Below are 16,550 nucleotides of genomic sequence, written 5' to 3' on the forward strand. Positions count from 1 at the left end.
CGCGGCGGCCCGGCCGACCGGCCTGACGGGGCCCGGCCTTCCCGGCCCGCCCGCCCCTGGAGCAAGAATGCGGAGAGCGAGCCGGGGGTCGGGCTGGCGGCCCAGTTTCCATGATGCGGGGGGCGGGCTCGGAGGCGGAGGGGTGGTGCGGGCCGACTTCCCGGTTCCGCGCCCGGGCCCCTCGGGAAGAATTTCCGGCCTGGGATAGATTATAGCCCGCCCTTCCCCCCGGCCGCGGGGACCCCCCGGCTCGCGGGGCTGGCGGGAGGGGGAGGGGCGGTAATGAGACCCGGCTGTGCGTCGGGGGCGGGGAGGGGACTCGGGGAAGTGGCGGGGCTGGACCACCCCCCTAGCGGGGCGGGGCCGGGTGCTGGAGCCACACGGCCCTCTAACCCCGCTCCCGCCCTCTGGCTCTGCAGAGGAGCCTGGGGATGAGACGGTGCCCGCGGGAGCCAGGCGTCCTCGCGAGGGACCCAGCCCATCCCTGGGGGCGGATCCTCCTGCGGGGCACCGTGAGGGCACCGGGGCCCAGAGGAGGCCACGGGGGGCGAGGCCGAACCTCGGCTCCAGGGCCTCCCTCCCGCCTCCCCCGTCGGACTGGAGGCTCCTGAGCGCTGAGCCCCGACGAGCGCACCCTCGGCCCTGCGGCTGCCGGCGCTCGGCTGAGGCTGTGGCCTCCTCCCGCCTGCTCCCTTCCCCACCTCCAGCGACCCCACCTCCGCCCTCACCGCTTTCCCTCCCACACCGGGCTCGCTCAGTGCCCTCACCCAACACCTGACCCGTCTCGTTCACTGCTCTTCCTGGGGACACCAGTTCTGGGACCAAAGCCTGGGCAGTGTCCCCATCCTTGCTGTCACCACCTGCTCCTCCTGCCTGCTCTGGGCGTCCCTCAGTCTCCCTTGGCTTTCCTCCCTCCCTGGTCCTCTGCCCTCCCTGTGTTGGGGCTCCTGCCTGGGCCAGCAGCTAGTCACCTCCCTGTCTCTGTCCACCCAAGCACAGTGGTCACCTAAACCTCTTTCCTCTTCCTCTTCCAACCAGTCCATCAAGTCTTAGGGACCCTGCTCTTTCCCTCTGGAATCAGCCACATTCTCCCTTCCCTGTAGCCACTGTCTTGCTCAGGTCACAAGTCTGGCCCAGGCCATCAGCATCTCTTGCCTGGAGCCCACATGGCCTTGCTGCCTCCTCCCCTCCTAGCTGTCTGCAGACAGGCACCGAGCATCTTTCTATACTGAATCTGAACCTGCCTAAAACCATCAATGACTCCCCAGTGTTGTCCAAACAGAGTTTAATATCTCTTCTTGCCACTACAGACTGGTCCCTGGCCCTCTCAGGGCTCCCTCAGGGCCTGCCAAGTTCCTTGCCTTCTGTCGGGAACACCCCCTCCCCTGTGGTCCTCTTTCTGCCTTCTACTCATTCTTCAGACCTCTGACCCTCACCACACCAGGAGCTTCCCTGTGCACAGGTGAACTGAAATCGCTGTTTGGGAGTGGGGTGTGTTTCCTGTCTGTGTCCCCACTGGTGGTGAGGGCAGGATTTGGTCCGTCTTGCTCAGCCCTGGGGCCCTGTGCCTGGCACAGTGTCTGCCCCCCACCGGCCCTCCCTGTTGGAGGAATGTGTGCAAGGCCAGGCCGGTGTCTCCCCCGACCCCTGGACCCCTTCCTGGTCTCCACCCTGGGGCCCCAGTCCAGACAGCAGGGGAGAAAGGACTCAGCTCTCTGTTTCTCGTCTATGTGGGGGGAAGGATACTTAGCTCCCAGCTTTGTTTCGAAGGTTGTGTGAGAGTGCACATGTTCAGTGCCTGGCACAAAGTGGGTGCCAGCCAACAGCCTCTCCCCCCTCTGACCATGGGGTTTCAGGTACGGAGGGCTGTGTTTGGGGGTATAGACACCTCCCTGGGCTTGTTTGGGGTGGCAGGGAGGGAAGGGTCCCCTTTCCCAGATATAACCCGGTTTAATTCTCTTGAGAGCGCTGGGAGATCACTGTTGTGCTTAGTTTACAGAAGTGGCTGGGAAGAGGCAAAGAGACCTGCCCACAGCCAAGCCAGACTGGTGTCCTCCCCCTCTGCAGAGAGACCTCCCCAGGTCTGTTTGGTTTGTCCTGCGGATGTGCAGATGTGTGGGTAGCCAGTGGTCTGGCTATTGGGACAGTGATAGCCCCCGGGAGACCTGGATCCCTCCCCAGTCTGCCCTGGCATGTGTGTGACCTAGATGGACTCCTTCACTTCTGAACCAGGAGGGTCCTGGATGAGATGTTCCCTGGGGACCTGGGTGATGACCATTTCTCCCCCAAACTTTTCTGCGGAGGCAGGGAACATGACACAGTGACCCTGAGGCCCCTGCCAATCTGAGGCTCCCTATCCTCTCCAGAAGCTGCCCTGGGGAAGGAGTGGCTGTCACCTCCTACATGTCACAACCCACCCCAGGTCACAGCACAGCAGGGCCTGCAAATTCGACTTCTGTAATCTCTACTTTTGGAACGAGGCCAGCCCTGTCTGAGCCCCCTTGGGTTTCCTGCCTGAGCTCCAGTCCTTGATTCAGGGTGGCCTGGGAGAGCACTGAGAGGACACAGCCCAATGCCAGTGTGGCCTCCACACACCGTGCCTTGTGGCTTCTTCCCAGAGAGGCCACGGCCTCCACTTACGTGGTGCATCAACATAATACGAACCTATTACCTGACACATCAACTAACCTATTACCTGGCAGGCATTAGTCACCTGAGACCCCACCCCTCGGATCACCCCAACTTAATAAAAGTGGGAAAAATCGGGTAGACGGGGCTCAGAGTTTGGTGGCGAGACCCCTCTGAGCCCGTTGGAGAATAAACCTTGATTCTCCGACTCTCCGTGTGCCGCTCGGTTTGTCCTCGGGACCACCCGCTGTAACACTTTCTGTAACAGTCCCAGCTGCTCCGGAGGCTGAGGCAGGAGGATCACTTGAGCCCAGGAGTTGGAGACTACAGTGCACTATGATCACGCCTGTACTTAGCCACTGTACTCGTCTGGGCAACACAGCGAGACCCTGCCTCTAAAAATAAATAAATAAATAGATAGATAGATTCAGAGCCTGGGTTCAGAGGGGAGAGCATGGTCTGGGGCCCGGTTTTCATTACGCTGCTCAGTCATTCGCTAGGTGACTTTGGGCCAGTCTCAGTGCTTCTCAGCGTCCCTGCCTCTGTAATGTGTCCTTCACAGATAGCGTGGTGTGCAGATTCAATGAGAGGATTGGCAGGTAGAATCCAGATCCCAATGCCTATTTTATAAGGGCAGAAATCAATGCCCAGAGAGGGGCAGTGACTTGCCAAAGGCAACCCAGCTAGTGAATGGCAGGGCCACAGGCTTCAAGACCCACAGTCACAAGGTCCCATCTGGGGCTCAAATCCTTAGAGGGCAATGGTCCTGGGTTGTGAACCCCAAATCCATCTCCTCCTATCCCATGAAGTCTCTGAGCTGGCTGACTATGGGCTCCTTACTGAATGTCTCTGGGCTACTGGCGAAGCCCTAGGGAGAATGAGCTCCCCATCTCCACTGCTTTAATTAGTTAATTAATTAATTTTTCTGTTTTGAGACAGGGTCTTGCTCTGTTGCCCAGGCTAGAGTGCAGCTCACTGCAACCTCAAACCCCTGGGCTCAAGGGATCCTCCTGCCTCAGTCTCCCAAGTAGCTGGGACTACAGGCACATGCTACCACATCCAGTTAATTTTCCTACTTTTTGTAGAGATAGGGTATCGCTATGTTGCCCAGGCTGGTCTCTAACTCCTGGCCTCCCAAAGTGCTAGGATTACAGGCGTGAGCCACCGCACCCAGCCTCCACTGCTTTTTGAAGTCCAGAGAAGAGATGGAGGCAGAGCCTGGGTGATGCTAGGAACGTCAGGGAAATGAGAGCCCCCTGGGGGCCAGGGCGATGCTAGCACCCACCTGAGTCCTTAGGCAGAGGGGTAACAGTAGGAATGTCACCATCTCACTGAGCTGCCCCTGGCTACCAGGCCCTTTGTACCCTTTACTTGAGTGTGTGTGCTCTCACCTGTGTCACACGTGCAGAAACTGAGCTTCGGGAGGTCCAGGCTTCCCAGTGGTCGTGTGGCTGGTCAGTGGTCCAGCCAGGGCTGGAAATACCTTGTTGTTTGAGACAGTGTTTCACTCAATTGCCCAGGCTGGAGTACAGCAGGCATCAGAGCTCACTGAAGCTTCAAACTCCTGGGCTCAAGTGATCCTCCTGCCTCAGCGTCCTAAGTAGCTGTGATTACAGGCATGAGCCACTGCACCCAGCCCAGAAGCAGGTTTTAACCATGATGTTACTGTCCTTCCCATACCCCCATGACTGTAGGAAAGTCACCTCATTATGCCTTTGTGTCCTCCTCTACATAATAGGGACAGTGGTAGTGACAACTTCAAAGGGCTGTCACGAGGGTTGAACCCCTTAGCCCTAGGATGCAGCAAACACAGAGCACGGGGTGCTGTGGTTTTTCTGGCCTTTAGCTGGTGCTTACCCATCAGTTTCCTCACCTATAAAATGTGAGATTGAGGCCGGGTGTGGTGGCTCATGTCTATAATCCCAGCACTTTGGGAGGCGAAAGCAGTAGGAGTTCGAGATCGGCTTGAGCAGCATAGCAAGGCCCTGTCTCTACAAAAAATAGAAAAATTAAGGCTGAGGCAGGAGGATTGCTTGAGCCCAGGAGTTTGAGGTTGCTGTGAGCTAGGCTGACGCCACGGCACTCACTCTAGCCTGGGCAACAGAGTGAGACTCTGTCTCAAAAAAAAAAAAAAATAGAAAAATTAGCAGGGCGTGGTGGCATGCACCTGTAGTCCCATCTACTTGGGAGACCGAAGCAGGAGGACCCCTTGAGCCCAGGAGTTTGAGGTTGCAGTGAGCTATGATGATGTCACAAACAACAACAACTCTAGCCTGGGCAACAGAGCAAGACCCCGTCTCAAATATATATATTCAGGGGTTAGGATGAACAGACTTGTCCACCAAAAGCTGGGGAAGCAGCAGCTGACTCCTTGGGGAGTCATTTCACCTCTGAGCCTGTTTCCTCATCAGGCTATAATCTCGTTACCCATCTCAGAGTCCTTACCATCCAGAGCTCACCGAGCCCTGCCCAGAATCGCCCACTAAACCTTAACTGCCATTGTTATTTTTACTTCTATTGAGTTAGCTCTGATGTTCTACCTCATCTCTGTGACCTTTTTCAAATTCTTGAATGTTCCAATTGGCTCAGCTGGGATCAGGCATCTGTCTCTGATCTGATCAGCTGGGGACTAGTGGTGGTGGGGGGGACAAGGTCAGGAAATCCAAAGGAGTAAGCGCTGGAAACACAGATTCTCTCAGAAGCCTGGGAGGGGTGACAGGTCCCTACAAGTGACTGCCAGCCTTGGGAGGAGGAGGGGCTGGACCTTGGGAGTCGGGTTATCTCCTGCCCAGGGCTTGGAGCAGGGCTGCTGGCTGGAGGTGTGACTGTGGGCACAACCTGTGTGTCCAGCAAGGGACTGAGGCTGGAGGGTCCCTGTGAAGATCTGCTTCTCTGTCATCCCTCTGGGAGTGCTCACAGCTGACAGGTCACAGCAGGAACCATGGGGTAAGAAAAACCACAGTTGAGAAAATTGTGTAATTTTTTTTTTATAGAGACGGGGTCTCGTTATGTTGCCCAGGCTGGAGTGCAGTGGCTATTCACAGGCGTGATCCCACTACTGATCAGCACGGGAGTTTTGACCTGCTATGTTTCCTACCTGGGTCGGTTCACCCCTCCTTAGGCAACCTGGTGGTCCCCCACTCCCGGGAGGTCACCATATTGATGCCAAACTTAGTGCGGACACCCAATTGGCATAGCACACTACAGCCCAGAACTCCTGGACTCAAGAGATCCTCCTGCCTCAGCCTCCCGAGTAGCTGGGACTACAGGCGCGTGCCACCGTGTCCGGCAAAATTGCATAATTTTGAGAGTATCTGCGTGTTTCCTCCCCCGCCGCTGTAACTTAGGAGGACGGCACTGTTGTGCAGAAAGGCGCGCTTAGAGGGGAGCAGGGCTACAGGCAGCCCACTGTGGCGACATGTAACACCAACAAGAAATCCATGTTTGTTGTAAACCACTGTGATTAATTTGTCACTGCAGCACAACCCACTGCAAGCGAACACCCCTGGCAGTAGTGAGCACTTGTTAGATAGTAGCTAATCAGGTGATTGTTTTATTTCAGCCACAGAACAATGGGCCTGGCTGACGTTGCCAGAGCAGAATTTAGGGACGGTGGTGATTTGCTTTTAAACAAGATAGAAGCGTATTTTACCTTCACTTTACAGCGGGAGCATTCGCTGTGCGGGTGCTCTGCCATGCCTAACGTGTGGCACTCGCCTTGTGCTTGTGGTTGAGGATGCTCCTGGCTGTTGCCCCTCGCCAGAGTCTGCAGACCAAGCCGAGAGAATGGGGACGGGGCCCTCTTTTGAAGGCACAGCACCCAATGCACAGGTCCAGAGTGCCCCTTGTCAACACCAGGTCACGTGGCCGCACCTAAGCTCCAGGGGAGGCTGGGCAGTGGATACTGGGAGACAGCTAGGAGTCTGCCACGGGGACATGACACCTCCATTTCGTAACAAATTGCACTGCTGATGAGGCATTGAGCGCCTGTCCCTGGGAGGGAAAGCAGAGGGTGGACCTCCTTGGATTCGAAGTGAGAATCCTCCAGGGCAGGCCCCAGTTCCAGGGGGCAGCCCCTGCATCGGGGCGGTGCCCAGGGCTTGGCAGCTAGGCGGAGCGTTGTTGCCCCGAGGCGCTGGGACGCCGACGCGACGCTCCTCCGAGGGCCCGGGCGCCCCCTGGCGGCAAGGCCGCGCACCTGCCCGGCCGCTGCGTTCAGGGCGGAGAAGCCGGGTCGGTTCTCTGCCGACCTCCCACGCGGCGACCCGTGTGTTCCCCGATCCAGGGACCCGGGGCCGCTGGCCTTCGGGCCTCACGGATGATCTCCCATGCCTACGGCGGAAAGGACTCCCCTTGGGAAGGTCGGGGAGCGGGGAGGATTTACACATCTGTAAAATGTGGTCATCACGCTGTCCTTACAGCGGTGTGGTGAGGACTGGAAAACTTGATGTGTAAAACTCCTTCCACTGTTCCTGGCACATGGTGGCGCATAGTAGGTAAACAGTCAGTATTGGATCATTGGTCTCCTACAGATATTTTAAAAGAAACCTTAAGTACCTAATCACATTACAGTAAGAAGAGAGAGCCCAAAGGATTCACAGAAAATGTTCTCAAATGGAGGTCCTTGAAGATTTTCTTCAGAGACACCAGCACCTCCAATCATTAAGCTAATACACTCTCCTGCGGGGCTCGCCATGCTTCTGCGACACTACTGCGTCCAGAGAAAATTTCTGGTTTGGAAGAAACACTGATGATGTATACTTTTTAAACCTCTTTGCTAATTCTCTTGCCAAGAGTTGCTTGAGGGGAAAAAAATAAGGTGAATAAAATATCATTGAAAGAATCTACAGTAGACTTTAATGGTAGCTAAATGACAGTTTTGGGGGGGTCTACACTGTAGTGGCTGATGTATGTGGTCAGGAATATTCAGGAAGGTGGGGGAGGAATTGCTAAGCATCAACTCTGGTGGCTGCGGAACGGTGCCCTGAGGGGATTACGAGGGTGCCCTGTTAACAGGCTTGGACGCTTTCCACTTTTCTTGCAGTTATAAATAACACCAGTGTAAACACCTTTGTACTTGGAGCTCTTTTCTTTGCATTGTCACCTCAGGATAAATGCCCAGGAGTGGGAGTAGCAGCCAGCTCCTGCCTGTGATTTCCGGCCGCACCAGCAGTGTGGGAGCTCAAGTTCAGTCACAGTCTGGCTGCACCGGGTTTCATAATAGATACCGGGTGTAACGTGATGCTGTAGGGTTGTTCCAATTTGCGTTTCTTTCGGAATATCCCCAGGTTCTCAACAGACTCTCTAAGAAACACCAGAGTTTCCTGGAAGGTGTGAATTAAGGACAAATATTCTATCCGCTTAGAATTATAGAAAAAAATGAATTTAGATTATTACTATACTGGGATCTGGTTAAATCTCCACTTGCCTTTTGGAAGACTCTTTTATTGTTCCTATAATACACCTCCAGGAAAACCTGAATGTCCAGCTCATCAAACTGTCATGCAGCAAATGCCCAGATGTCCCCACCAGGCAGGAAACAGGACACTGTCAGCACTCCCAGAAGTTCCCCGCACGTTCCCTTCCAGATGCCACCTCTTCCCTCTGTCCAAAAGTACACGCTATCCTGATTCTAATCCTACAGTTTAGTTGTTTAAAACAGCTGCAGTTTAGTTTTGCCTGTTTTAAAAGTTTTTATGTGTGGTATTGGAGTTTGTCCTCGTATTTGTCTGGCTCCTTCGTGTTTACAAAATTTGTCCGTATTGCCCCACGTACCTGTAGTGTGTTTGGTTCCATTGCTACAGAGCACTCTGGCATATAAATATACCACAGCTTGTCCATTCTACTACCGAAACTGGGTTGTTTTTGGTTTTGGCCATCAGGGCTGCTGAGCATGTCCTTGTACGTGTCATTTGGTGCCTGTTGTGGCCTACACACTTCGGTAGGTCTATAACAAGAGGTCCAAGTGTTGGGTTTGCTTCTCTCTGACTTGCCTTGTGGTTTTATGGTGAAATGAAACATACTGCATTTCAGATCCTGGGATTTTTGCCTTATATAGCTGATGTTCCTGTACCAAGCAGGGATTAATTTAAGTCTATTTGGATTTTGGCATTAGAAATAAAACTGTGAGGAGCTGAAGCTTTGTGAAGACAAGTTCCTTCCACATTTGGTTCATCTTTGAATCCTCATGACCTGACATAAAATTTTTGCAGATGTGTAGCTGACATGTGTCAACGTTTGACTGCCATCTTTCAGCCTCCCACGGCTCCTGTGGGGGAATCCCTCACTGTGTGCTTCTTGGGGGAGGCAGCGCCTTGACCCTTCTACTAAAACTGAGGGGACTAGACCAGCCAGTTGGAATCTTCTGCCCAAGGCCTGACCGCCCTCTTCCTGGCCCTCTGGAATTGCCCCAACTCCTGCTCATCGTCCAAGCAGGTCCTTCAGCTTCCACTGAGAATAAAAAGGGGTCCCCGCACGCCAGGAACAAAATGATTGTTCTGTAGCTTGGTAACAAGTACCCTGCAGAACTTCTTCCCTCGTATTAAAATCAGCTTCATTGAGGTATTATTTATGTATGTCATTACAATTCACCCATGGAGGAATGATTAAATTAGCCAAGGCCTCTGACTGACTGTAATAAAATAGGACCATAGCCTCTACTGTATGTCCTTTTTGGATGTGTCATGTACCAATTTATATATTTCAAATAATTTCCCTTCTCTTTTCTTTTTCCTTATTACCGTATATAGTTTGTGGTTAAATTTGGCATTTAGTGCAGGGGTCAGCAAACATTTTCTGTAAAGATCCACATAATAAATATTTTAGGCTGTGTTGCAATAACCCGATTTCACTGCCACGGACGATTCATCAGGGAAGGGGCGCGGCTGTGTGCCAGCTGCAGACACCAACATTTGAATTTTTGTGTAACTCTCACATATTATGAAATATTCTTGTGACTTTTTCCAACCATTTAAAAATGTAAAAACTATTCTTAGCTCAAGGGACATGTAAAAATAGGCAGCAGGCTGGAGTTGGCCACAGGCTGGAGTTTGCCAACACCTGATTTAGTATATAGGTTGCAGAATATCAAAATGGGGTTACTAAAAAGACTGGAAGAGTGGGAATTACCTGAGCAAGTTTGTAGAAAAACCGGGAGGAGGTTAGGTTGATTTAAAAAAACTTAACAGGCTTTATGCATTTGCTGAAAACGTGGGTGGAAAGTACAGAATTCCCATAATCCTTCCTCCCCTCTGCTCCCCTTCCCTCCCATTATTTTTTTTTATTTTTATTTTTCCAGACACCAACTCGAACCAGAGTCCTCTATTACTAACATCGTGTATTAGTGTGGTACATTTGTTATACTTGGTGAGCTAATACTGATATTATTAACTAAGGCCACAGTTTACAGTAGGGTTCACGCTGTGTGGAACGTTCTGTGGGTTTCGACAGATGTGCAGTGACACGTATCCACCATGACAGTCGCACACAGAACAGTTTCACTGCTCAAAAAATCCCATGCGCCATCTAGCCATCCCGTCCTCTCCCTCCCTGCGCCTCTGGCCACCACTGATTTTTTTGACTGTCTCCAGTTTTGTTTTTTCCAGAGTGTCATATGGAATCATATAGCATGTAGCCCTTCCAGACAGGCTTCTTTCGTTTAGCAATATTCAGCTGTTTCCTCCATCCATGTCTTTCCGTGGCTCTATAGTTCATTTCTTTTTATTGCTGAGTAATATTCCATTGCATGGTTGTACCACATTTTTTAATTACACTCCTCTATTCACCAATTGAAGGACATTTTGGTTGCTTCCAAGTTTTTATTATTTATTTCAGAGACAAGGTCTCACTGTGGCCCAGGCTGGTGTGCAGTGGCTATTTGCAGGTGCGATCACAGGGTCCTGCAGCCTCAAACTCCTGGCCTCAAGCGACCCTCTCTTCTAGCCTCTGGAGTAGTGGGGACTACAGGTGTGCACCACCATGCGCCCAGCTTGCTGCCAAGCTTTGACAATTACGAATAAAGCTGCTATAGCTGCCATAAATGTTCGCATGCAGGTTTTTGTGTGGACATAAATTTTCAACTCATTCAGGTAAATGCCAAAACAATTGCTGGATGGTAACAATATATTTATCTCTGTAAGAAACTGTCAAACTGTCTTCCAAAGTGGCTGTACCATTTTGCATTCCCACCAGTAATGAGTCGGAATTCATATTGTTCCACATCCTTGCCGGCATTTGGGGTGGTGTTTTGGATTTTAGCCATTCTAATAGGTGTGCAGTGGTATCTCCCTGTTTTAATTTGGAATTCACTAATAACATATGTGATATTGAGCATCTTTTCATATGATTATTTACCATCTGTGTATCTTTTTTTGGTGAGGTGTCTGTTCAGATCTTTGGCCCATTTTTAGATTGGTATTTTTTTAATTGTTGAGTTTTAAGAGTTGTGTATTTTGGAAACAAGTTCTTTATCACATATGTGTTTTGCAAATATTTTTTCCCCAGTCTGTGGCTTGTCTTTTCACTTTTAACAGTGTCTTTTACAGAGCAGAAATTTATATTTTAACGAAGTCCAACTTATCAATTTTTCTTTCATAGATTATATCATTGGTATTACATCTAAAGTCACCACTAAACCCAAGGTCATCAAAATTTTTCTCCTATGTTATCTTCTAACAGTTTTATAGTTTTGTGTTTTACACTTAGGTCTATGATCCATTTTGAGTTAGTTTTTGTGAAGGCCTAAAATCTGTGTCTAGATTCATTTTTCTGCATGTGGATGTGCAGTGGTTCCTGTACTATTTGTTGTAAAGACTTTCCTTTCTCTATTGCGTTGCCTTCATCCCTTTGCCAAAGACCCATTGACGCTATTTGTGTGGGTCTATTTCTGGGCTTTCTATTCTATTGCATTGATCTATGTGTCCATTATTTAGTCAATACAGCTTTGTCTCAATTGCTGGAGCTGTATAGTATGTCTTGAAGTTGGGTAGTATTAGTTCTCTGACTTTGTTTTTCTCCTTCATTGTTGTGTTGGCTATGCTGGGTTTTTTGCCTTTCTATATAAACTTTAAAATCAGTTTGTTAATAGCCACAAAATAACTTGCTGGGATTTTGATTGGGACTGTATTGATTCTATAGTTCAAGTGGGAAAGAATGGACATTTTTAATGCTATTGAATCTTTCTATCCATGAACATGAAATATCTCTCCACTTATTTGGATCTTTGATTTCTTTCATCAGAGTTTTGTAGTTTTCCTTATATATAGCTTGTACGTATTTTGTAAGATTTGTAATTAAGGATTCCCTTTTTTGGGTGCTAATGAAAATGCTTTTAAAAAAAATTTCAAATTCTAATTGTTCATTTCTGGCATATAGGAAAACAACTGGCTTTTGTATATTAACCTTGTATCCTGCAAACTTGCTGTAATTACTTAGTAGCTCCAGTTTTTGTTATTTGGGATTTTCTACAAAGATGATCATGTCATCTGTGAACAGTTTTATTTCTTCTTTCCCAATCTGTATACCATTTCCCCCCCTTATCTTTTTAATACTAAATATATATCTGAATCCTTTTCTTATTACATTAGCTAGAACTTGCAGTACAATGTTGAATAGAAGGGTTAAAAAGACATCCCTGCCTTGTTTCTTAGAGGGAAAGCATCTAGTTTCTGAACATTACATATGACGTTAGCTGTAGTTTTTTGTAGATTTATGAAGTTGAGGAGGTTCCTCTCTATTTCTATTAATAGTTTGTGGAGAGTTTGTATCATGAACTGGTGTTGGACTTAACTATTTTTTCTGCATCACTGATACAATCATATAGTTATTCTTCTTTATCCTGTTAATGTGATAGAGTCCATTAACTGGTTTTTTAATATTGAACTAGTTTTGCACACTGAAATAAATCCCATTTGGTCATGATGTATAATTATTTTTATAATCATTGGATTCTATTTGCAAATATTTTGTTGAGGATTTTTGTATCAATATCCATGAGAAATGGTCATCTGTACTTTTCCTTTTTCATGTCATTGCTGGTTTTGGCATTGGAGTCATGCCAGCCCCAGAATTAGTTTAGGAAGTATTTTCTCTGCTTCTATTTTCTGGAATATATTGTAGAGAATTGGTATAATTTCTTCATAAAATGTTTGCTAGAATTCACCAGCAAACCCATCTAGGCCTGGTGCTTTCTGTTTTAGGTTATTGAGTCATTAAAATATATTAATATATATTCAAATTATCTATTTCTCCCTTAGTTTTGGTAGATTGTCTTTTAAACAATTGGTCCATTTCATCTAGGTTATCAAACTTGTGGAGATAGAGTCCATAATATTCCTTTACTCTCCAATACTGTCCATGGGATCAGTAGTGATAGCCCATATTTCATTTCTGATATTAGTAATTTGTGTCTTTTTTATTTATTAGCCTGGCTAGAAGTTTACCAATTTTATTGAGCTTTTCAAAGAACCAGCTTTTGGTTTTGTTGATTTTCTCTATTAATTTCCCAATTTCAATTTATTTTTGCTTTAGTTTTTATTATTTCTTTCCTGCTGCTTACTTTGAATTTAATTCCTCTTTTTCTAGTTTCCTAAGTGAAAGCTTAGATTTTAGATCTTCTAATATGTGCATTCAATTATATAAATTTCCCTCTTAGCACTGCCTTTGCTGCATCCCACCAATTTTGGTAAGTTATGTAATTTCTCTTGAGACTTCTTTTTTGAAAGTATGTTGCTTCGTCTCCAAGTATTTTGGGATCTTCCAGCTATTTTTCTGTTATTGACTTCTAGTTTGATTCAATCGTGGTCTGAGAACATAGTTTCATGATTTCTATTCTTTTAAATTTGTTAAGGTGTGTTTTGTGACCCAGAATGTTGTTTTTCTGTTCCACGTAAGCTGGAGAAAAATGTGTATTCTGCTGCTGTTGGAGGAAGTATTTTATAAATGTCAACTAGATCCAGTTGGTTCACTATGTCGTTACTGATTTTCTGCCTGCTGGATCTGTCAATTATTGATATGGGGTGTTGAAGTCACCAATTATAATAGTCTATTTGTCTCTTTCTCCTTGCAGTCTATGTTTTTGTCTCACATACTTGAAGCTTTGCTGTAGGTGCATACATAATAGAGATTTTTATGTCTTCTTAGAGAACTGACCCCTTTAACATTATGTAATACCCTTCTTTATCCCTGATATTTCTCTTCCTCTGAATTTGGCTTTGTCTGAAATTGATATTGCTACTCTGGCTTTTTCTTTTTTTCTTGTTTTTAAGAGACAAGATCTCATTCTGTTGCCTAGGCTAGCTAGAGTGCAGTGGTGTGATGACAGCTCACTGCAACCTCAAACTCCAGGGCTCAAGTGATTTTCCTGCCTTAGCTTGCCTAGCAGCTAGGAGTACAGATGCGCACCACCACAACCAGCTAATTAAAAGAAATTTTTTTTTGGTAGAGATGGGGTCTCACTGTGTTGCCCAGGCTGGTCTCCAATTCCTGGCCTCAAGTGACTTTCCTGCCTTGGCCTGTTAAGGTATTGGGATTACAAATGTGAACCACAATGCCCAGCCTTCTTCTTCTTTTTTTTTTTTTTGATAGATTGGGGGTGGGGGGAAATCTCAATAGATTGCCCAGGTTGGACTTGAACTCCTGGGCTAAGAGATCCTTCTGCCTCAGCCTCCTAGCTAGGACTGCAGGTGTGCAAGCCACCATGCCCAGCTAGTAGCTTTTTTTATTAGTTGTTACCATGGTACATCTGTCTCTAGCCCTTTATATTTAGTCTGTGTCTATTTAAAGTGGTTTCTTGTGGACAATGTATAGTTGGGTCTTACTTTTTTAAATCCACTAACAGTCTAATTATTTAGACTATTGACATTTGAAGTGATTACTGAGATAGTTTAATTATCTGCCACATTTTTTATTCGTTGCTCTTGGTCTTGCATTTTTTTGTGGGGGGAGGGCAGTTAAGTATGGGGAGAAGGGCACTGTGGATTTTGAGCATCCAAAAGGGTAGCCTTTGCATTTCTTTGGCTGTTTTCTATTTCGGGGAAATTCTGTACTGTGTGCATTAACGCACTATTTTATACTGCAGAAACGAAAATGAGCCAACCTTCTTACCACTCTTTGGAATCCAGGATGTGAGATGACCTGGGCTTGGCCAATTGGGAGCTCCCAGGCAAGCCTTTGGGTCTTGATCAAATGATGGAGCAATTAAAATATATTCCCAGCAGTGAGTGGGCTAGTGGCATTGTTCTGTGACACCTTAGCAATTTTTCTTGAAAACAGGCACATTCAGTCCTATAGAAATCCTGCTTGACTTTAATCTAGGTTCAAAGCTTAGACATTAACTCACTTGTATGACTTCAAACAAACCTCTTCCTAGTAAGTGTATCACAAATGATGAAATTTTACAAAGGAGGAGAACCAGAGCAATCTAGAGATGAATCCTAGCTTTGTCACTAGCTGTGCTGTGTTGGTTAAATCACTTCACCTCTCTGAGCTTTTGTATTCTTCTTTTATTTTTTTTGAGGCAATCTTGCTGTCACCCCCAGGTGGAGTACAGTGTCATCACTGCAGCTCACAGCAACCTCAAACTCCTGGGCTAAAGCGATCCTTCTGCCTCAGCCTCTGGAGTAGCTGGGACTACAGGTGTGCATCACCATGCCTGGCTAATGTTTTTCATTTTTGGTAGAAACGAGGTCTCGCTCTTGCTCAGGCTGGTCCTGAACTCCTGAGTTCAAGCGATCCTCCCACCTTGGCCTCCCAGAGTGCTAGGATTACAGGTGTGAGCCAGCGTGCCTGGCCTGCCTTCCTCTTTCAAGATGGGATTATGTAGTAATATACATAAAAGGACCTACCTCATAGTAGGTGCTGGTAGGCAAATGGGTCACATGTAAGGCCTTCTTCGTTTCTCAATGAGGTGAAGCTTTTTCAGTTTCCTCCAATGGTCTTTCTTCCATCAGACTGTGGGTGGGTAAGAGGGGAAGGGCTGGCATTACCTAACTTTAGCCTCAAATGTTAAGGTCATCTTCTGGCTCAACTGTTGTCTAGGGGACACAGTGTGGTCTAGAGTAAGTGCTCTATTGTAATCCAGTCACTGACGCCATTATGGACCAAGCCCTATGACCTGTCATACAGGCTAACACGTTATGTTCCATGTGAAGAGGGCCTGCCTTCTCCACACTCTATTCCCAGTGCCAAGAACAGTGCTTGGCCTACAGAAGACACTCCAAATGTTAACCTAATGTTGCTGGGGGTGGGTGGGCATTGTGCTGTGCTCTCTTCATCTGCAGTTGGGCCTAACACTGATCGTAGGGTGGTGCTGTGAGAACAAGATGAAAAGTGTACGTGAAAGTACCTGGTGTTATCTCAGGTGCACATCTGGAACTCAACAGATGATTGTTTCCATCTTATTGATTTCTTTATCCTCTTCATTCACCATCTAAGATTTAAAAATCGCTGGGAAAAACACATCTGGGGATCCTTTCTGTGTACACATGGAATCGCCATAACGTTATACTGAAGGATCATTGTGCTGAACTCACTTGGTTAGCATCAACGTACCTTAAAACATTTAAGCAAGAACTTCCCAATGCTCATGTTAAATGACAAAGCTTATTAAATTACACAAATATAACTTTGAGGCAGGAGGATTGCTTGAGCCAGGAGTTTGATGTTACAGTGAGCTATGACTGTACCATTGCACTCCAGCCTGTGTGACAGAGCGAGACCCTATCTCTAAGGGGCAAAAAAAAAAAAAGAATAGAAACAAAAACTTAGAATAGAATTTGGAAAAATAAATTGTATTAGAGAAGAATTAAGGTGAATTTTCAAAAGTTGGGTTTGAAAAATTTTAAACTTGTGAAAGAAAAAAAATGCCCGAAGAAATGTTCCCATCCTTACAGGGATAAAATTAGGAAATAATGAATTCTTGCCAC

This window comes from Eulemur rufifrons, chromosome 8, assembly GCF_041146395.1.
Source record: "Eulemur rufifrons isolate Redbay chromosome 8, OSU_ERuf_1, whole genome shotgun sequence".
NCBI lineage: Eukaryota > Metazoa > Chordata > Mammalia > Primates > Lemuridae > Eulemur > Eulemur rufifrons.